Here is a 22,824-nt window from a genome sequence, read left to right on the forward strand (position 1 = left end):
GGCTAGCTAAGTTGAATCTATTGCATTTTGCACATGAACGTTTTCTCTGCAAAGGGATTTTCATTACATTTTCAGCTTAATGAGCAGAAATGGAGAGCTCATGGTTTAAGTCACACTGATGATAACAATAAAACAACACAAATAATAATAAGGAACATTAAGTAATCATCATAGTATCAGAATAAATATTATTGCCTAACACCTTACTCTGTGCCAAGCACTGTTTAAGCGCTTTGTTTACCTTCTTTCATTTAATCCTCACGGCAGGGCTGGAATGAGGGTAAGGCAAGTCAGGCACCTGGGATACTGAATTTAAGGAGGCTTCACTCTTACCATTGACTAGGCATTTGCGTGACTCTAAGAGTGAGTCTTGGCCTCACCCTAGTCCCAGCCCTGCCCCACAGTAACTATCTTAAATACCTTCATTCTCATTTTATACGTGAAGAAATTAAGCTCAGAGAGCTAAAATAACTTGACCATCCAAATGCGTGGTGATGGAGCTAAGCCTATCCAATGCTAGGGAAGCAACTGCTTTTACCAGGTGCCAGGCTGGGAACTGGCTGGTACTGGTTCTCACTGGATGAGAAAATATGTATAAACATTTTAGCAATTCAGCATTGCCACTAAAACCAAGTCCATAGTCAACTCATTGCTTTGAACGGGATACACCTACAAAACTATCAGCATACCAGGAATTGGGAAAAACAAACAGATAAATTGTGTTTGTTTTTGTTTTGTTTTTTGACCCAGATAGTTTGAGAAGCACTGTATTAGGCAATGGGGATACATGTGTTTTTTAAAATATTTTATTTCTTTGTAGTTACAAGATGAGATGCAAAATAGGATATTGTGGATGGTTACGCATGGAGTTGAAATTCCTTCATTTCCATGGTGATAGTATTTCATGATGTGAATATCTTCCTTTTCTTCTTGATGCATATTTGGGTTGGATGCTTTTTCTTTATGTAGATGATCAAATGCCTTTTATCTCTCATTCTATTAATATGGTGTAGCACATTTATTGGTTTGTGTATGTTGAAATACCTTGGCAACCAGGGATAAATCCCACTTGATCACGGTATATGAGCCTTTTAATCAATGTGCTGTTGAATATTGTTTGCTAGTATTTCCTTGAGAATTTTTGAATCTATTTTTAGTAGGGATCTTGGCCTATGGTTTTCTTTTCTTGTAGTATCCTGATCTGGCTTTGGTATCAAAGTAATGCTGGCCTTGTAAAATAACGTTGGGAGTTTTCCCTCCTCTTCAATATGTTGGAAGAGTCTGAGAAGGGCTGGCATTAATTATCTTTGAAATGTTTTGGAGAATTAACCCATGAAACCATCTGGTCCTGGACTTTTCTTTGTTCGGAGGTTTTTAATTACTGATTCAATCTTCTTAGTCTTTATTGGATTGTTCAGATTTTGTTTATTCATGATTCAGTCTTGGTCGGTTGTAGGTTTTTAAGAATTTATTCATTTCCAGTTTTTCTCTTGTAATTAATTTCTAGTTTCACACCATTGTGGTCAGAAAAGATGCTTGATATAATTTTAACCTTCCTAAATTTTTATGACTTGTTTTATGGCTGAACATATGATCTATCCTGTAGAATATCCCCATGCGCTTGAGAAAAATGTGTATTCTGCTGCTGTTGGATGGAGTGTTCTGTATCTCTTTGTTAGGCTCATATGGTCTACTGTGTAGTTTAAGTCCAATGTTTATTATTGATTTTCTGACTGGAGGATCTATCCATTGTTGAAAGTGGGGTATTGAAGTCCCCCGCTCTATTGTATTGCTGCGCATTTCTCCCTTCAGATCTGTTAATATTTGCTTCATACATTTATGTGCTCCAAGGTTGGGTGGAAATTCTTAAGATTGTATGCCTTCTTTTTCTTCTTCTTTTTTTAAATTTTTGTTAATCCTCACCTGAGGATATTTTTCCATTGATTTTTAGGGAGAGTGGAAGAGAAAGGGAAAGGCAGAGAGAAACACTGATGTGAGAAATACATTGATTGGTTGCCTCATCCATGAGCCCTGACCAGGGCCTGGGCTGGGGAGGAGCCTGCATGTGCCCTTGACCAGAATCAAACCCAGGACCCTTTCGGCCGATGCTCTATCCGCTGAGCCAAGCCAGCTAGGGGGTATGCCTTCTCTTGATTCTGCAAAGCCTGCCTGGCTGCTGACAGCCTGCTGTTTGCTTTCTGCAGGTTGGTACTGAACACTCAAATTTGTGCACTTTCCCCCAGTCCCGCAGAGTGGGGCTAGCTTTCTGTTACATGCTTGCTAGCTGCCTGCAAAGGCTAACTCTTGTGCACACAACAAGCTGGCCATGTGGTGAAGGCCCAAGTGTTGGAGGTACCTATGTGTCAATTGGGGGATCCATAGGAGAGAGGGGCCCAGCAGCTCATGGGTGGGCTTCCTGACGAAGTCCATGAAGCAGTTAGGTCCTCATCTCTTACACACCCTCTGAGAGCCCTGACTGCTGTTCCCCCAGCTGCCTCCTGCCCTCCTCCCCCCAAGTCATGCAGCACACTTCCGTATTCTGGGTGGGGCAAGGGAGAGGTAGTCTCTTTGGTGACATCCCGCACAGCCGAGGAAGGTGGGCTATCACTCACACACCTCCACTTTACCCTATGGAAGAAATATCACGGCCGAGGTCTCTCGGCATGAGCTGTGCCAGCTTAGGGATGGGCAGCATGGGTGAGTGAAACTGTTCCTCTGACCCTCCTCAGGGTCTCTGATCACAGATATTTTTCTCCGACAGTGTGTGAAGCTTCTGTGCTGGACCCCTGCTGCTTGTCTACATTGGTGTTTTTTGGGGGAGAAGATGATAAAAACGTTCTTTCTGCTATATTGCTGATATAACCCCTAAAAACATTTTAAAAGATTTCCATGAACAGAATTTTTAAATTTTAGGGTAGTCAAATTGATCCATCTTATCATAGAGTTAACATTGCATTGTCTTGTTTAAGAAATTATTAACTATATTAAGGCAAATATATTTCCTCTTATATTTTCTTCCAAAAATTTTACAATTTGTTGTTGTTGTTGTTGGCATTGGATCCAAAGGGAGTTGGTATTGGTATATGGTGTGAGGTAGCAATCCCATTTAATTCTTTCATGTGAAAATCTATTTCAGACCCATTTTCCCTCCTTTCCACTCTGTTCTTCCACACCTGCTTTGCTGTATGTGAAAATTCCCTGGATACGTGGGTCTGTTTGTGTGCTCTCCAGTGAGCTTCCCTGTGGGTCTTATTTTCTAAATAATCTTAGAATCAAGATAATGAAATGCTAGTAGCTGGTGCAAAAGGGGCATTTACAGCGACTAAGATTTGATCAAGCATTGTATTGGGCAATTTACATGCATTTTGTCATTTAATCCTGGCAATGCTCCCTGAATTATACATCCTTATCCATACATCACATCTGAGGACACGAAAACTCAGGGAGATGGTGTGATCTACTTAATCTCAATCAGTTTGGAAGTGATGGAGGCTAGGATATGAATCCAAATTTTGTGGGTTTTTTAAATTATACTCTCCCACAAAATCATCCAAATTGAATTAATTCACTACTTCGAGAATTGGAGCAGGAGTAAGATCAATGTAAGAATAATTCTATCATCTAATTTAGTCTTTTCATGTAGTTGGAAAGCAGATTTTGGAACATAGAGTGAAGATGAAATGTGTAAGCATCTGGAGGCTCGTCCTTGGCATTCAGAAATGGGCTGTAGGCCACAGACTCATTCTGCCACCTACCAGCTGGTGGGGTTGGGTAGTCACATGCCACCAGATCTTATCCTCATTGGCCAAAGAAATAAGTAAGGTGGAGCCCATGGCATCATGCGGGAGTGAAAAAGATTGCAATTCAGTTCTGGAACCACTTAATTGTTGTGCATCCTTGCAAATGTACTTTCCCTCTCTAAGCCTTAAATCCCACATCTGTGAAAATGGGAAGAAACCCTACCTTGGATGGCTGTTATCAGAACTGGAACTACCTATTAAATGCCTAGCACAGTGGTCGGCAATCATAGATTACAGCTCTTTCCTCCCTCTTGTCTCCTCCTGGGCCACTTCTCACTTCCACTAATTTTCCAGAGATACTTTCTCCTGTAGGAATATTTGCTTTGCCAGTGACATCCTCAACTCTCTTGGGGACCCACACTACCAAGCTCAGGCCTCCCACTATGAACACACACACACACACACATACACACACACACACACACACACATACACACCAGGCATGTATGGTCTTCTCAGGATGTCCTCAAATGAGAAGCCATCCCTTGCAGGACAGGGAGGAGATGGCAGCTCCTTAGCATGAGCCGTGGCCCAATCACATTTGCTTTCAAACCTTCCATCTTTACTATCTCAGAGGAAGACTGAGGTATAAGGTACCAGAGGGAAATGGGGTATCGGGGGTCCATGCATCCAGCCCACTTCCTATGTTGAGAGGGAAAATCCAGAGAAAGCAAGGGAGGCGCCCAGAGCCACACGGTAACCTATGAGAGACTTCTTACCTGCCCTCTGCTACCGCTACCACAAGCCATCGCTCAACATTCTACTAAAAATTTGACAATTGCCTTCTGATAGGAATCAGGGACCTACAATCACGTGGGGAGATAGGACCTCATACAACATAAATATGCAGAAACATGGAAGCATGACTTACTGACTGAGCAAAACAACTCCCTATTTCTTAGAAAGAATTTCTATATTGTGCAACTTAGGGTGTGCCATTTGGTGGATGGAGAAGGCACTATAATGTCAATAACATTCAAATAACTAGAAACTAGAAAGGGCTGATGCCATTTCTAAGCTGAGTAGTCATGTTTAAGAGCAAAGACTTATGATACATGTTCACAGCACAAACCTTCCTGAAGCCCTTCATGGCAGCCAAGCACATTTTTCGAGTGAGCTGCTATTTACTAGCAACTTGTGGGGAAGCCTCACTAGCATGGCGGCAAAGTAAACAGGAGAAAAGCTTAATAAAGTTTTTATCATATAAAGAATTGGTAACCTGTCAGGAAAATCAGCAAAGAGTATGTCCTCAAAAAGTAATGGAAAAAGTAAGACAATGGCCAATAAACATATAAAAGTGTATTTAAATGTTTCCAATCAATATGTGAAAATATAGGAAAATAATCACTCTTGGAAAAATTGAAGCAACATCAATATGCTTCACACAATAAATAAAAATAGAAGTATTACTTGAATTGACAAGAGCATAATGAGATGGCTATTTACACATATTCACTATAATTAAGAATTAAAATTGGTAAAGCTTTCAGGGAAGCAATTTGGAACTAAGTTTCAAATGATCAATTAGTTCAAATTTGTTGAGCCAGAACCATAATTTCATTTCATTTGTATATCTTAGGAAAATAAAAAGTTATGGACCAGAAAGCTCATTTCAATATTTTTTTCTTTTTCTTTTTACAAATATTTTTTAAATATAGAAAATTTCAAAGAATAGTATGAGATGCAATAATTTACTCATCACAAAAACATTAAAGAAGTGTTGAAAAATAAAAAGAAGTGGTTTGATGAGGTGGTTCGGATTCTGTGTGCTTTTTTTAATTTTAAAATTTCTATTTTTGCTATTCTAACCTTTTGTGTAATAAAATAAGATCTAGCCTGAGTTCATTAATTCTTTTTATTCCTTCACACTTGGGACTGTGGTCAAGAGTCTTCGGGAGATCTAGGTTGAAACACTGGCCCCTTCAGGCCCAGTGTGGCCTTAGCAAGACTTTACCTCTCCAATTCTCACATCCATAGCTGCAAAGTACCAGTAATTATACTGGAGTTGAAGGATTGCTATGAGGTTCGGTCAAGGTCACCTATGTAAAGCCCCTTGTGCCTAGCAGTGACTACATGAGAAGTTCTTTCCTCCCATCCTCCAGTGTAAATCCAGGTGGGGTAGGGAATGAGTCTACTTTGGGGTCTCTCATGGGGATGGGGGGTTGGGGGGGGCTTTGTGACAGCTGTAGGGCTTTCAGCTTGGATTCCAGAGTGGCTCTATCTAGATGAACAGACACTCTTCTTGTTAACATCGCCTCCATTGAGGATGCATGCCTTGAGAACTCAAGAGCTTGGGCTATGTGTTGCTCTGTTCCAAGGGAATTTCCTCGGGACTAGGCAGGGCGCCTTTTTCATTTCTCAGACACCTCTGCCACTGCCTTTCATCTCAGGCCCCAGGAGAAGAGAGTTTGATTGGACCTGTCAACATCTCTAAGGAGGCCACTTAAGAGTCATTTGAAGAATTCCCACACCCAAGCGCATCTCAGTGCAGCTGGGAAGACCCAAGCAACCTTGAATTGCAGGTCCATGTCTGGCCCAAGACTGCTGGCTTTCTTTCTGTTTTTTAAAATATATTTTTTATTGATTTCAGAGAGGATGGGAGAGGGAGAGAGAGAAATAGAAACATCAATGATGAGAGAGAATCATTGATTGGCTGCCTTCTGCACACTGGGGATCGAGCCTGCAACCTGGGCACGTGTCCTGACTGGGAATTGAACCATGACCTTCTGGTTCATAGGTCGACGCTCAACCACTGAGCCACACCGGCCAGGCAAGACTGCTGGCTTTCTCATGAAAAGAGCCTGGTCTGTGTGGGATTGTCCAGGGTTCTCCATGGATGAGTTAGTGGTTTTGAAACTCATTACAGTAATAGAAAAATTCCACACAGACTAATCAGACAGGAAGTTCTTTTCTGCATGAAAATTTATTGCCATTGGTTAAAATATTGATAACTATATAAGGTCTAGAAAATAATATCAAATAACAAACTCTTATTCTGCTCTAGGCATCCTGCTAGAAGCATCACTAACCTCTTATCTAACCTTCTACAAGATGTATGTCACCTCCTTGCAAAATAAGAATTATCATTCCTCATCCATTTAGAGATGAGGAAGCTGAGGTTCCCAGAGGCTGAATGGCTAGCATTCCAGAGGCCACTGGATGGAGGAGGCTTGGTTAAAATGTGCTTTTCAAATCCTGTGCTTTTAAGACATGACTCTAACTGCCTCCCAGTAAACACGAAGATAGTTTGAATGGGGAGAAACACGGGCAGTCACTAATCGTAAGAGCCAAGAAATGGGGGGGAAAAAGCCAATTTCCTCAGGCTGATGTTGAGTTAAAAGGTTCTCGCTGGTATGAGCCACAGTTAAACCAGCACCAATTAGAGTCAAGTGTAATGAAAAATAAATACAGCTGAGCTGTTAGACTAGCTGCTACGGTCCAGCATCTGTCAGCACTTCTATTATACATTGAGTTTTTCAAGGAATTATAAGGGCTGTAAAAATGTGTGCTATGGTGGAACTTGGCAGGGAAAAAAAAGTTTCCATTTGAAAAGCTTTTCAAACATATTTTCTAAAGTTTCCAAAAATTAGGTTTGACACTTTAGTCATGAAGTTAGCAACCATTTAAATAGCCTGACACCTTTTAATCAACCGCTGGAGTGAGAACGGAGGCAGGGGCAGGACACACACCTCTGCGGGGCTTCTGCCTCCCAGCTTGGCCCCTGACGGTGCTGTTGGTCTCTACAGCAGCCGGAAGAGCAGCAACACGGTGCCATGTCCCAGGGGATGGAGGAGGAAGGAGGCTGCCAGAGCCCAGCAGAGACCCTGGTTGCTGATGCTGGGGAGACAGTGCATGTGGTGCACCAGGATGGTCCTCAGAAACCCAGTCCAGACCAGAGCTCAGCTTCATTGAAATGATCTCCAGGCCGGAGGCTGACTACCATCGTGGAGACGTCCTGAGGAAGAGGTTGGAGCTGAGGAGGTGGGGGCCCCAGGAGGCTTTCTTTCAGAAAGTAGGGGTTACATAATCTGGTTGTAGTGAAAGGAAAGTCAGAAGGCCTTGTTTTGGTTTTAAGTGATTAGAAGAACTCTAGACTTTTAGAGAGGAAGCCACTGTGCTGTGGTCTAAGTGTTTGTGTTTCCCTTGAAATTCCTAATTTGAAATCCTAACTCCCAAAGGTGATGGGATTAGCAGGCAGGGCCTTTGCAAGGTAATTATTTCCTGAGGGTGGAGCACTTGTGAATGGGATTAATACTCTTATGAGAAACCCCACAGAGCTCCACCGCCCCTTCCACCCTGAGGGGAGGCAACCAGAAGTCTATGACCCAGAAGAGGGCCTTCAGCCAATCGTGGGCAACTTGACCTTGGTTTTCCAGCCTCCAAAACTGTGAGAATTAAATTCCTGTTGTTTGTAAGTCACCTGGCCTGTTGTATGTTGTTATAGCAGCACAAATGAACTAAGACACATGGTGTGGCCTTCAGCTCTGCCACCATCCTATTTTTGGCCTAATCATCGCCTTCATTAATATGATTCTGAATGGAAGCTGTGGCATCTACACAGGTCACAGATTTGTGGGATAAGGAGATAACGTGTGTAGAAGTACTCTGTAAACTTCAAAGAGCTATGCAAATATCATGAATGATAATCATAACAAATCATCTGCTGATTCTTTCCTACCGATCCTTTCCTAAAAGCCAGGCACTATGAAGGAGAAAAACATCCGTAAGACATGTTGTCCACACACAGAACCCTACAGAGCAGTTGGACCAAAGGGCATATTGACAAATGCCTGTACCCAAAGCAGAGGGGTGAGTTAGGAATCAGTGGGAATGTTGTGGGAAAAGAGCTAAGTTCCATCTAGGTGCCTCACTTCCACTGAATTCCTTCATTGCCCATCAATATGGCCATGCAGGGCTGATGTTGTACAAAGTAGAAACCAAGAGTCTGGAGCTACTGCACCTTCCTGTGTCCCATTTTCCAGTGGGGTCTTCAGAACCATCTAGCAATTATTTAATTTGGGGGATTGCTTCATTTACCACCCCCCCCCCCCCCGAAGAGTGCTTGCACATCTACCTCTCTCATCAAGCTCCTTATCTTACTCCAGCTCTTCACTCTAAGAAAATAATTCTTGCTCACAGCAAATTATGAAGCAAGATCAGCCAATCACGAGTCATGGAAATAACCACTGAAAGTGCAGTGGCCACATGTCCTGAGGACCCAGCACAAGGGAGGCAGTTAGAATACAGTGTCGCAGTCATAATTGAAGGAGAACAGAGTGGCCGGTTGCAGTGCTGATGCCAGAGAACCTGGCACCTCTGCCTGCTGGCTGCTCAGGGGAGCTCCCGAAGCTGTCATACATTGGCTCAGCTACTCCATCAGTCATGTCATCAAACCGCTCCCCAGCCTTGCTGTCAACTGTGCACAATCCCCATGGTTATTTCTAGGGGACGTGATTGGCTGATCTTGCTTCAGAACTTGCCATGACAGACACAGTAACTAAATGTGAAAACCAATAAGCTGGTGGCTCACAAATGCACAGGAGGAAAAGCAGAGGTTTGTTATCTGCCTTCTCAACCTGTTTTCCCTCCGTGAAATGTTTGGTTGGTGTCCTTAAGAAGTGCTACCTGGATTCACATACAAGCTACCATCTGATGTGTAGAGTAGACTTTGGGGGGAATTGATTTTTTTTCACGTATTCATTCTGAATAGTTGAAATATGTACTTATACAGTCTTTTAGGCCTACTTGAGTGATGCTTATGATATTGTAATTATGTGCCAATCCTAGATTTGTTTCTTTCTTTAGGGTTGCCCTGGCTGTATAATAAACGCTGCATCTAGCTTACCTAGCAAAAGCTTGAAACTACGCTAGCATGAACTTCTAAACAGACTTAGTTTTTTTGCACATAACCTTGTACAATCTTGTGACAGAGGCCAGCCATGTAAAATATATATTTGGACTTTTGCATTATAGAATTTTTCTTTTTCTGAATATCCTTGACATTACAGCTGACAAACAACAAATGAACACTGGTGTTGCAGATCTGTTTTCAGAAATCTTTAAAGCTAAAATCACACGCAAGAATTGACTTTGCAGCTACTAATTTTGATACCTTTTGGATCTGTTTAAAAGCAGCAAACCAGTGAGTGCTGCCCTTTGGACATTTAGTTTTATCTTTGGTGAAACACCACCTGGTGTACTCATTGAGCCCATCTCATATGTGACGCACTACAGAGTTGGTATAATTTTATGATATTTATTTCCCTTCGTATTTATTTTCAGCATCTAAATAAATTGCTGCATTGTGCTTTAAAACATTCCTGCTCTATTTCTATTCAAGTTCTTCATTAAGAAAATTGCCACCATTAACCACAATCTCCTTCACCTTCCCATCTTCCCGCCACAGATTTATCTACACCCCTTCTCAGTACCCTTTTTTCTAGTCCCTACATATGGGGCCCTTTATTCTCCTGTGTAAGGACATCTCCCCCTAACCTTTGACTTAGTTTTCCCACTATATTGGCTTCATTAACTTCCCATCCTGCCCACTTGTGTCTTCAATCCTCACTGTATTGCTCTTTTCTCAGATTATCAACGTGCTTAAGCCTCTTCTATACTAAAACATCACCTTCTTTGATTTATATTCCATCTTAGTCCCCAGGTCCTCTCTCTTCCTTCCCTCTCATCCATACTTCTTGAAAGACTATTCTTTTCTCTCTCCTTTCCTACCTTCCATTCACTACTCAACCCTTTTCAATTCAGCCTCTAGTCACTTTCCTTTAACAAAATTCATTTTACTAAGGTTCCCAGTCATGCACTTTTGGCCAAATTCCATGGACATGATCCAGACCTTCTTCATTTACAAAATAGAGAGATTAATATTCATTTCAAAAGGTTGTTTTAAGAATTCATGTGTAAGTATTTAATAAATGGTTTCCCCTTTCTTCCTCTTTCTCTTCCTCCCCCTTATTATTGGTATTGTCACTGATATCATTATGTCAGGGCCTTCCAGTTGTATTTGACACCATCAACCATTTCATTTTGGGGGAAACTCTTAAATTTGATGACATCATATTGTCTTAGTGCCCCTTGTCCTTGACTATTCTTCCTTCCTCACCCCCGACAGGCTTGTCTGTCTTTTTCTTCCCCCAACCAATCGATGTTCCCCAGGAACCTATCTTTGGTCCTTTTCTCGTCTTACTCTTAATGCTTTTCCTGGGCAAACTCCTACATCCTCATGCTGTCCATTGCCATTGACATGCGGATGAACCCCATATATTTATTTTTTAAAAATATGTTTTTATTGATTTGAGAGAGAGAGAGAGAGAGAGAGAGATAGATAGAAATATCATCTGTCAGCTACCTCCTGGATGCCCCCTTCTGGGGATTGAGCCCACAACCCAGATACGTGCCCTGACCAGGAATCCAACAGGTGACCCCTTGGTGCATGGGTCAATGCTCAGCCGCTGAGCAACACTGGCCGGCAACCTGATCTTTTTCATCCAACCCAGGCCTACCCTGAGCTTATGCTGCAGAGCCTGGCACATCTGAGAGGCTGAAAACCTGGCTGGCCTCATTAAAGTCTCAGCCAGCTCCCTCCATCTGTAGTAAAGCCTGGGGCATAGCAGCCTTGACTTGGGCAGGACAGTGTGTGTGTGTGTGTGTGTGTGTGTGTGTGTGTGTGTGTGTGTCAGGGAAAGCTCTAGGCTCTGCTGCCTTCTGTTGGCAAAGTGGGGCCTTGGGCACAGCTGCCAGATGGCAGGTGGCCACCTGGAGAGAAAGGAAAGAATGAAGGAGAGGGAGCGGAGGAGGAGCCGGGGCCGGCACCAGAGGCGATTAAGAAGACTTTCTCAGTGGCATGGAGGCCTTGGTCCCTATCTGTCAGAAATCATCACAGGGGCGCCCTGGGATTTAAAAGACTGAGAGATGAACATGAACGTTTGTTTCCAAGTTCAATTAACAAGGAAAATATCTTACATGTTTAGCTTTCAAATTCCCATAAATGTGGGCAGAATGTTGGCACATGAAAATGCCACATCCCTAAATAAGACAGAGGACAAACATGGAAGGGCTTGGATTCTGCATTTAGACAGATCTAGGTTCAAGTTTTGGCTCCTCTTGCTGACTGTCTGACTTTGGTTAAGTGATTTAACTTTTCTGAGCCTCCGCCATGTGTAAACATGTGACAACAGTTGCTGCAGAGCATTCGCCACTCAGTTCCACATGCAGTAAGAGTTTCAGAAGTCCCTGGCACCGCCTGAAGTGCTAACGTGCCCAGATGACCCAGACGTGCCCTTGCCCTCGAGGGCCTCAGCGAACAGGGGAGGGGACTGGCACACCCGGCAGAGAGGTGCCAGCTTGGATGGATGTGGAAAAACTAGAAGTCAAGCATCTGTCCAGGCTGCTGGCTTGGGAACCAGGAAGATGTTGGGAAGATGGTGAGAACCAGGCTTGGAGCAGAGACGATGGAAATCCAGCTCTGGCCACACAGCGTGGAGGTCCACGGGGAGGTGCTGGGTAGGACCCCAGGGGAGAGCTCGTGGGCGCCGGGAGCAGCACTGGCGTTAGAGAGACATATTTGGAGTCTTCAGGACAGACACGTTCAGTGAGGCCCCAGAATGGATGATAATGCACAGAAAAAGCATATTCAAGAAGATAACGTGACTGCCCCAAAACACCACCATCTGAACAGGGGCCAGCCTTGGCCGCGTGACGCTTCTTGGGACACAAATTGGGGTGGTGTGCTGTGCAAGCCACAATCTTCCCAGGTCCTCTGGCTGCACCGTGTGGGCTGGTCACATCACCTGCTGCCCAGGGCCAGCCCGGGAAAGCGGCCGTCCCCCTGGCGCTGGAGCCCCCGCAGAGTCCTGGCCACGGGTGAGAAGCTCCAGCCCCGTTAGGGCAGAATGGTGCCATCGCTTGTGAAAAGCTCCCCTTTGGGATTCAAAGGCAGATCTTGTTCAGACATTGATTGAACGTGACCACCGAAAAAAGTGCCAGGACTTTTTTTCCGGAGCCACTGGTGCATTTGAAGGCCTTCAAAAGCAGTTTCAATGCTCGGCTCCACCCTAGAGCCACACCCAGGGGTGGCGCTCTGAGGGCAGGCCCGCCCTGAGCCTGATAAATGGGGTGAACGCTGACAGCAGCCTCCGTCGCTCCCAAATGGAGCTCAGTTTAAAGTTCAAGTAATAACTGGATGGTGACTGTTTGTCTCTGACCAACACTCAGCACAAAAAGAGGTTGCACTTTTTTCCCTAAAAGGCAGCCAGTGTGGACAAATATTAGCTCTTGGAAATAAAGGGGAAGTTATTCATTCACTCAGCAGCATTTCCAAGCCATCAATCTTCTGGGGATTTCTATTGCTTTACACATCAAGGTTGTTTATTTGGAGCAATTTCTGAGAGAATAAAAGTACCTTTGGCCTTTATCTGCTGTCATCAAAGCATCCATTAGGGGGCTGGAGCCATGGGAGGCTCAAGGGATTATTCAGAGAGGTTTTCTCAACCGCACAGGAATGCCTCTCTCTCTCCTGCCCGGTGTGACAGGAGTTTAAGCTGTAATCTGGAAGGTTGGGTTTATCATCAGGTGGAGACCATTTGAACAGGGGTTTGTTCAAGGCAAACCTACAGATAAAAGCATGGGAAGTGGCCTGGAGCCAAGGCCTGCTGCCCGGAGAAACCGGGGTTTCTGACAGCCGGTGAGCCTTGGTGTGCCTACGGAGTCCCGGGGTGTCATCTGCCAGCCGGGGCGCCCCGGGGAAGCAGGGAAGAGCTGACTATTTCCCACCCGCCCCATGGTGAATGTCGGCTCCCCTCCGGAAGCCAGAAGTGGGATGAGAAAGAATTGGAAGTATGTGACCCTGTGGGTGAATACATACACACACACACACACACACACTCACACCCTCATCCTCAGCATGTGTGCTCTGTCTGGAACACCTCTCTCCCTCCCTCCCTCTGCTCTTCCCTAAACTGTGCTCTCTTCCATCTTCCAGTGCAGACTTAGGGTTCAGACCTTGGAGACCAGTCCCACCAATGTCAAGTGTGGACGGCACAGAATGGCAAGAAGAACTCCTTTCTGTGGGTGCCCTTGGCTAGTCCTGGCCCTGCTCCCCCAGAGGACTGGGAAACCAGGGCTGGGAACCCTCTGCTGGCTGGACAGTGAAGGGTGACGGGCCTGCTTGCCCAGCCTGGGCGTGGGGACGTGCTCCCCGTGGCCTCCTCCCAAGCTTCGCTCTCAGTGTTCTGCTGTGTCAGCTGAGTGCTTGGGGCTCCCAGAAAAGCCAGGTCAGCAGAAATCTGCACAGGATTGCACACGCACGCACACACATACCACCCCATAGAGACACACACATACACATCATAGAGACAGACAAGCACACACACTATGGAGAGGTACACATGCACCTGACCCATACAACACACAAATACCATGCATACCACACATACCACACTACACATCACACCACACACCACAACATAGAGATACACAGACAACACAGCAACCTCTGCATATACCTCAGGGACAGCTACACACCTATATTTATATCTATGTATCCACACACCACAGACATTTACACAGACACTCACACCACAGGGACAAGCTACACACTCACACACCATAAAGAATATCACACATTCACATATTGCATGAAGATATACACACACACACCACACATGCACCACTAAGATATCTACACACATATCTCAGAGACACCTACATACACCAAACACAACATAAGGATGTTTACACACACACACACACACACACACACACACACACTTGTTACAAAGAGAGAAAACATGCCAAACCTGTGCACATAAACATGAATAGTCACATACAGAGCTTTGCATCCCCTGGGTTTCCACAAATGGACATGTCATGTGTGCACACTTGCACACACCTGGATAGTATAACCCCAGAGAGCCCCCAAGCCAGCTTGTGTTAGAAGCATTTCTGGAATGGCCCAGACCTGGAAGAGAGAAGGGGCAGGTCTGTACCCAGCAGCTCAGCAGGGGAAGGCAGCCAGCGTTGGGGTAGGACCTATCTAGGGCTTGGAGATAGTTAGGACACCAGAGCAGCAGGCCCCAGGTCAGAAGGGGGATACCCCTCCCATGATGGGCACCTGGCAATGACACTGAGACCAGACAGGAAGCAGGGCCGGGAGCCCAGCAGGTGGGCCTCAGCTCAGGCCTTGGGGCTGACTTTCTTTGTGGCCTCGAGCAAGAATCTCCCTGTTATGAGCCTCAGAGTCTCGGTTCATGGAGCTAATGTGAAAAGCAAATGAAGGAAACAGAGATGGAGATGGGGGCTTGGTAGTGGTGCCTGCCCACCTGTGAAGGCCAGGTCCTAAGGGCATGGTGGGTTCTGGCAGCTGGTGAGGCCCCTGCACCCAATGTTTCACACGGTGCATGCTCAGTGTATGTGCGCAGTAAAGGCTTGCTGAATCAGTGAACTGAGTGGCAACTTCTGGTCTAGTCGTTGGCTGGAAATTCTGTAAAAAAGGAAGTGTCCCAAGAAAGTTAAAGTTGGTGCTGTGTGTCATGGGAGAGACATGGAAAGAAAAGGTTATGGAGCTCCAAGGAAGGGAGGTCACCCCTATAGAAAGTCTCCTGGAAGAAGCTGCACTGGGGATGGGTCATGCAGGATGGATGGGCATCTTGCTGTCTACCTTCCACCTGGGGAGCTGTGGCTACTCCATTTCTGGACCTTTGGACCCAGTCATTGTCAGGTGCAGAGATCGGTAGAGTGGCCCTATGAACTTGCTTGGCTCATCCCATTTTCCCTTGGCCAACAGGCCTAGCTCCTGGGGACTGGATGCATCTTCTTATCATCATTTTATCCCCCAATAGAGTGGGCAGGTGCCTCTTGGAAGCCCACACTCTGTTGTGCACACAGCACCGAGACAGCCCACATCACACTGTATTGTGCTCATTCATTGGCTTATGTGCCTGTTTTCCTCTCTAGCCTATGAGCTCCTTGTGGCCAGTGATCGGTCATCTTCATTTCTCTTGGTGCCTGGCCTGCAGGACACAATAGGTCTCCAGGACTTGCTAAGGGTTGAAGGAGGGTGCGAGGCATGTGGACCAGCTGGAAGCTGGTGGAGCTGGGCTCCCTGGATGGATGGCTCCGTTTCCACATGCCTGTTCTCACCCTCACTGGCTCCTGCACATGGGGGTGGGGGCAGGGATGAGACCTGAATGGCAGTTGGTCGAGGAAGTCGAGTTTGGGGAAGCAACTTCATATCCAGACGCGCACACCATTGACCACAACGAGGAACTGTGCTCTTCTTTTGCTGAGAGTTGAAAGCAGATATTTCATAACAAAGCTCCATCTCACAACAACACCTCACTTGGAGAAATGCGTCCTAGTAGATTTTAATTTAAAGAGCAGTTTCCTAAACGAGATGTATTAGTACCACAAGAATTACTCTTACCTTCTTCCCACCTCCTCCTTACGCTTTTCTGAAAATAGGAGGATTATTCACTGAATGACGGAAGTCAGCAGTTCCCCTTAGCTCAGCGTGTGCATTTGTCCTGAGCTCTTACCAAAGCAGGTCTGATGCAGCCAGGGAACATGCCAGACACTCGGCCCCAGTCACTGCTGTTCTCCTGTTGGCTGACAGACGACCTCAGGCACATAGAACAGGTAGTGTCAGGGGAGCAGAGGCCGGTGGGAAGTGTCCGGTGGACCTCAGCTAGGAACTTGACTGCCTGTCAGACTAGCTATGTTCTTCTCTGAACCTCGCTGAACCCATTTTATGATCTGTGAAATGGGACATCTAGCATCTAAATGGGCATGGTGGTGGCAAGCTTTGAAGATATGATATCTGTAATGTCCTTAGCATAGTACTCGGCATATCACAGATGTTGAATAGTAGCTTCTATTATTATTTTATTTGGGTGAACAGTAAGTCTTTGAAATTCATATGGCACTTGGTTCCTGGGACTTATGAAAAAAATAAAAAAGATCATTTGAAGAAGCTGGGAGCTATTTTGTCGCCATTAAAGTCACCACAGACTTTCATTATTTCTCTAAAAGATTAAATTCATATGACAGTGGTCTGTTACATAATTTTTAATAAATACACTGACTTGATCAATTTCAACGTTTAAGCCAGATGTAACTTTTCAGATTCTATTTAGACATAATAGGTGTGTGTTTATGCACAAAGGTATGGGCGTTTATATGTAACAGGATATACTACACATATATCTATGAATATATGTAACACTTATCCTAGCAACTACAGATACTGACTGGACTTAGATAATGGTTGTATCCATTTAGTTCGTATGCCCACTATCTGAATGATACCAATCAGGTTGAATACAATACAAAATATGATCTAGAAACATCAATAAATATGCACATACTAGATAGATATATGTGATTGTGAAAAATATCATTATGTGTCTATTCCAGGTATCGACTGATTTCAGGTGCCCAGGTCTTAGGAGAAACCACTGTGGGAAACATAAATACTGGTCCTGATTTCAGCTGCTGGGGGCCAGCACACCTGAGTGTTACGCAGGGGCAAATTCCAGAGGCCCAGAGCCTCGGTCGTATCATGCGCATTTGATCCGAAGCGGGGCTGTGGTTTGTCAGAACACGATTAGGTCCCGTAACCCTGAGGGTGAGAATCACTTGACCCCGATGGACAACTCTGTGGAGAAACTGGCGATCCACTCAGTGTGGCTGCGAAGTCGCTTCCCTTATCGACTGCACATCTCTCTCTCTGTAATTCCTGGCCGTTTCCTTTTCAACTCTTGTCCTGGAGACTGCAAGAGCAGGTCATGACCTTTCTTTCAGAGGCTCAGCCCCGCAGAAACCATAAAGATAACCACCAGCTCTTCAAAGCGCATCAGATCCCTGGTAATTCCACAGGGGATTTTCCCAGCACTTACAGGGAAGAGGGTTTGGGGAAGCAGCCATTGCAAGGACTGGCCGCGGGTGAGACCACTGCTTGAGGGATGAAAAGGCACTTCAGAGTGACACCTCTGTGGGGGGCACCTCAGGGAGCAGCTCTGGAGGGGAGCTTTCCGGGGCACGAGGCTGGGAGCTGCTTTCTGGGAAGCGTATCGTGGAGGAAAGCCTGTTTCGGGGGCTGAAGGGCCTTTGCCAAGGTTCACTTTGGTGTGGGAATGATTGGAGTGCAGTGGGGGGTTGAGTCTAACCTGAGAACTCAGTTGGAAGAAATTGCAGCCAATCAGCATTTAAGATAAGATACTGCTACACATTATGCATGTATATGTATATATTTGTATGCATACATATCTCCTGTATATCAATAACAGTTTCTATCTTGAGCAACTACTATGTTCTAAGCACTTTAATATTTTTTATCTAATTGAATCCTTGCAAAACCCATTATATCAATCTCAAACCCATTTTCCAGATGTGGGAACTGAGGATTTGAGAGTTTAACTTGCCAATCTCAAAGCTGGGTTTCAGTCCTGGGCCTTCTAATCCCAACATCCAGGGTTTCTACCATTGTCATGGGTAAATATGAGTCCAGCTGTTGAGCGATTGAGTTTAAAACGATGGAGCACTTCCTCATCCCTGCTAATGCTGTTCTGAACGCTTTGCTTTTAAATGACACTATTTCAAATCATGAAAATGCCTGTGCTTTGTGTGGAAATAGGAAGAACATGAGAAGGCTGTTGCTGTTCTCTAAAAGCCACTTAGTTCTGATTGCTAATAATAAGAGCTTTTTATATACCGGTGCTTTTTACAAACGTAATCATATAACGATGCATTCCACAAGTGCTTGTTGCGTCTCTGCTGTGTGCGGTCACCGGGAACTCAGCGGTGAAGTCATTTACAAATGTCCTTGCCTTCCTGTAACTGACACTGAAACGATAAGCGATGAATTACCAGTGACCTTGTTTTTCCGAGGCTGTTTTGCTTGTAGGTGGAGAGAAGTCAACCTGACTTCACTTGGACAGGGACACCTACTGCCTCACTCTCCAGGGAGAAGTGGGTGCCTGGCCTCAGGGACACGGACTCAGGGCACTGCAGAGCCAGACTGTCTTTTCTCCCTGCTCCTCTTGGCCTCTCCTGATGAAAGGGCTCCGTCTGCTTAGTCTGGCCTTTACCATTTTCCCTAAGTCATGCCTACTGCTCTTCCCAGGCCTCGCATTGTTCAATGTCATTTTCAAAGGGGGAATGAGTCAGCCTCTCTCTCTCTCTCTCTCTCTCTCTCTATCTCTCTCTCTCTCTCATTTTAAAACCTGAGAAAAGGCACAGACTGGCCCAGTGTGACTTCACGTGTTTATCCCTACATCTGCTGAAGGTGGGGAGTGAGGCTGAATCTCTAAGAAGATGCCACTCTCCTATGGACACTCAGCACTCCCAGGGAGGACAGTGCTGGGCAGACAATGGTGTCCACCACAAATGGTCATTTCTTTAATACTGTATCACATACAATGGGCTCTTATGGATGGTACCCTACTCCAACTAACTCCGTCAGCCTTGCAGGACAGAAATGACTGTCCTCCTTGGACAGATGAGGAAACCGATGTCAAAGAAGTAGAGCCGGGCCAGAGGTCACAGGTTAAGTCACTGAGTCAGAATTCAAATGCAGCTTTTCTGGATTCAAATTTCAAATCACGAAAGAGACTGAGAGTGCTCCTGGGTTTCCAGAGACAAGCTCAGTCGTGCTTTGTATAATTGTAGGGCAATGTGCTTTCTTGTTAGGATGCCTTGAACACTGTAATCACTATAGCTTTGGTAATAGCTCTCAATTAAAAATTTGTTGGGTCAATAAGAAATATAGTTTCCTGGCCAAGTTAGGTAGCTGATATTTTGTAATTGCATGGTAATTTTAGGTGGTTTGTGGCAAGAAGCATTAACTGCATTTTTCTAAACCTTCCACTTTATCACCGTGGGGAATCAACAGCATCCACCATGGGTTCATGTCAAATATTTTATTTGTTTTCTTCCTGAGTTGTCTTTGCAAACAGGGATAAAATCAGAATTCCAGTAATAGTTCTTTCCTCATCCATCTATTCATCCATCCACACATCCGTCCAAATGCCCCATCTGACATATCCATCCATTACACCATCTATTCATTCAAAAACTTGTTTGGCGCATGCTTGATGCCAGGCACTGAGCTAACTATTGAATGGAATACAGATAATAGAACACGAACCCTTTCTTCACAGTGCTCTTTGTCAAAGTTGGGTGGCATCGCCTGTTAACCACAATTCTAATGCCAAAGGCAACTCTACCAAGGCTACCTACAGTTCTGAGAGTGAGAGAATAAATACCAATGCATAGTAGGTAGCAGAGTGTTTCCAGGCCAAGGAGATCTAGTCATTGATGGTAATTTCATACGGCATTTATACATTACGGGAAAAGGTACCAGTAGAAGGGTCATGGACACAGCAACCCTGGGTTAGAAGAGATGAGTGTCAGAATCCATTTAATATTGTCCAAGTGATATGAGCCCTCAACCTTTGATTCTCTATGGAGACCGCCCTTCTGAGGAAGAGCCCCTGGAGTTCAGGTGCGATATCCGCCCCCAGTCATTCCATGACTCTTCTGAGTATAACCTAATCAAACATGTGTGGACATCATTTTAATTCTAAGGTATCAGGATTCCAGGGTGAACCAGAGTGTGGGGTATGGCAAATAGAGTTTCAAGTACTTTGTCACTTGCATGTGGATATTCCCAATTATCAATAAATGGGTTAATATTTAAATTTATTCATCAGTTATTTGTACTTTTAGTTAATTTGACTCCTTCGCTGAAATTCCTCTAAGTCGAAGTACCCAACATATCAGGGTTAAAACTCTGGAACAAAAACATGCATATGAGATATTGTCCTTTAGAAGTCCAGCATAGAGCCAAGTATTCTATCTAGAAAACATTTCCATCCGCATTTCATGCTCATCTTCATCTCCTTCCCCATCAAAGTGTGGCTGATGCCAGGGTGAATGGAATACCCAGACAAGTGGAGAAGAAGGCATAGCACCTGATGAGATTGAAATGGGCTATAGATGGGAAGTGAAATTTGAGCTGAGCCTTGAATGTGAGTATAAATTTTAATTTATTTTTACTGATTTCAGAGAGAGAAGGGGAGAGGGAGAGATAGAAACATCAATGATGAGAGAGAATCATTGATCGGCTGCCTCCTGCATGCCTCCTATAGGATATTGAGCCTGCAACCCAGGCATGTTCCCTGACTGGGAATAGAACCATGACCTTCTGGTTCATGGGTTGATGCTCAACCACTGAGCCACACAAGCTGGGCTTTTTGACTGGCAAGGAATTTAGGTAACTGCACTCCAGGTTTGAGCAGCATCTCTCTGTATAAGACACTTTTCATTGATCGTCACAGTTTTCTAGATGAGATAACCAAGACTCGGGATACTGCACTGACTCCAAAGACTGCTGGATCATGGCACTGCTGGGGCCTCAACCTAAGTCTTCTGTCTGCAGTTCCCATGTCCTTTCTCCCAAAATGCAAGAGTCTCTTAAGCTTATAGATCTAGAAAAACAAGCCTTAGGTTTAGGATTTGTAAACTAAAGACAACACCATGGTAAATGCTTCTATTACTTTGCTGGAGCTGCCACAACAAAGCACACACACAGGGGCTTAAACACAGAAATGGACTTCCTCATGGTTCTGGAGGCTAGAAGTCCAAGATCGGGTGTCAGCAGGGTCGATGTCTCCCAAGGCCTCTCTCGTTGGCTCGTAGATGGCCATTTCCCCTGTGTGTTCACATGGTCTTCCTTCTATGTGTGTGTCCTAATCTCCTCTTCTTATTAGGACACAGTTATATTTTATAGGCTCCTCCCTAAAACACTCGTTTTAACTTAATTACCTCTTAAAAACCTATTCCCAAACACAACTACATCTGAGGTACTGGGGGTTAGGGCTTCAAGATATGAATATGATGGGTGCGTGCACACAATCAACCATTACAATGCTTAAAACATGTTTATGGCATTAAAAACATCTACTCAACATGGTTAAGGGAATTTTGCGAGGCTCAGTGGAGATACCCCATTCATTTTTTTCCATCCCAGAATGCTTGCTGAATCCTGCGACTGTAGATGTTTGAGTACCTTGGATACAGTACGGCATCGAGCAACATGACAGGGTAGTTGTTATTATTTCCCTCGCACAGAGGAGGAAGGAAGGCTCGGAACGGACATAAAGCTATTTTCCTTGTTGCACCCACAGAGGATGGTGGCACAGGGATTCGAACTGGTGCCAGCCTCATTCTCAGAAAAAAAAAAGCAAGTGAAAAGTAGATGGGATTTAAAAGGCAGTGTATTCTGTTCCTTTCCCACTTGCCCAGCTTTCCCTTGCACTGAAATTATTAAACTACAAGGGGCGGTGTGGGGGGCAGGGCAGAATGCAGATACTATTGCTTTTAGAAAATGAGGCTCCATTGGGCAACCCTTTCTTACCATCTCAGCCGGGGGAGGGAGCCCCTAGCCAGAGGGAATCAAATACTTTTCAAATGTCTCATTAAAATAAAAGGGTGATTCTTGCATTGGTACCACGATAAAGACTACAAAGCAGCAACATGAAAACTCCCCAGTTTCCCCTTCTGAATAGGCCTCCGCTCCAGCCGCAGAATGAATGAGGGGCCACCCCATTATCTGGGAGCCTCAGAGAGTGCAACCCAGGCTTTGATCTGATGGTGTCTAGGAAACTGATAAAAACTCGTTCTGTTTCTAAGCTTTCCAGGCCTGAAACTCTCTTTTCCCTTCGGCGCGCTATAAATGACCCTCTGAAGTGGCTGCGCATTCTTTCACAGCCTTGTGCCCCATCTATTCATAACCACGGTTATCAATTATTATACCAGCTGGAATGTCTGAGGGCCAGGAGGCTGTCAGGAGCTCTAATTGTGGTTCAGGGATAAAAGCAAAAACACACAAATTTTAACCAATCATAATTAACTTATTCTCCAAGTGCAAGGAAAAAAAGAAAGACCCCCCTCCCCTAAACAAAACAACACAAAACCAAGGCTTATGAATCTGTCTCAGCTAATCACTCTTGAA

This window comes from Myotis yumanensis, unplaced genomic scaffold (genome assembly GCF_028538775.1).
Source record: "Myotis yumanensis isolate MYYU_CA2020_CCGP unplaced genomic scaffold, mMyoYum1.0.hap1 SCAF_11, whole genome shotgun sequence".
Taxonomy (NCBI): Eukaryota; Metazoa; Chordata; class Mammalia; order Chiroptera; family Vespertilionidae; genus Myotis; species Myotis yumanensis.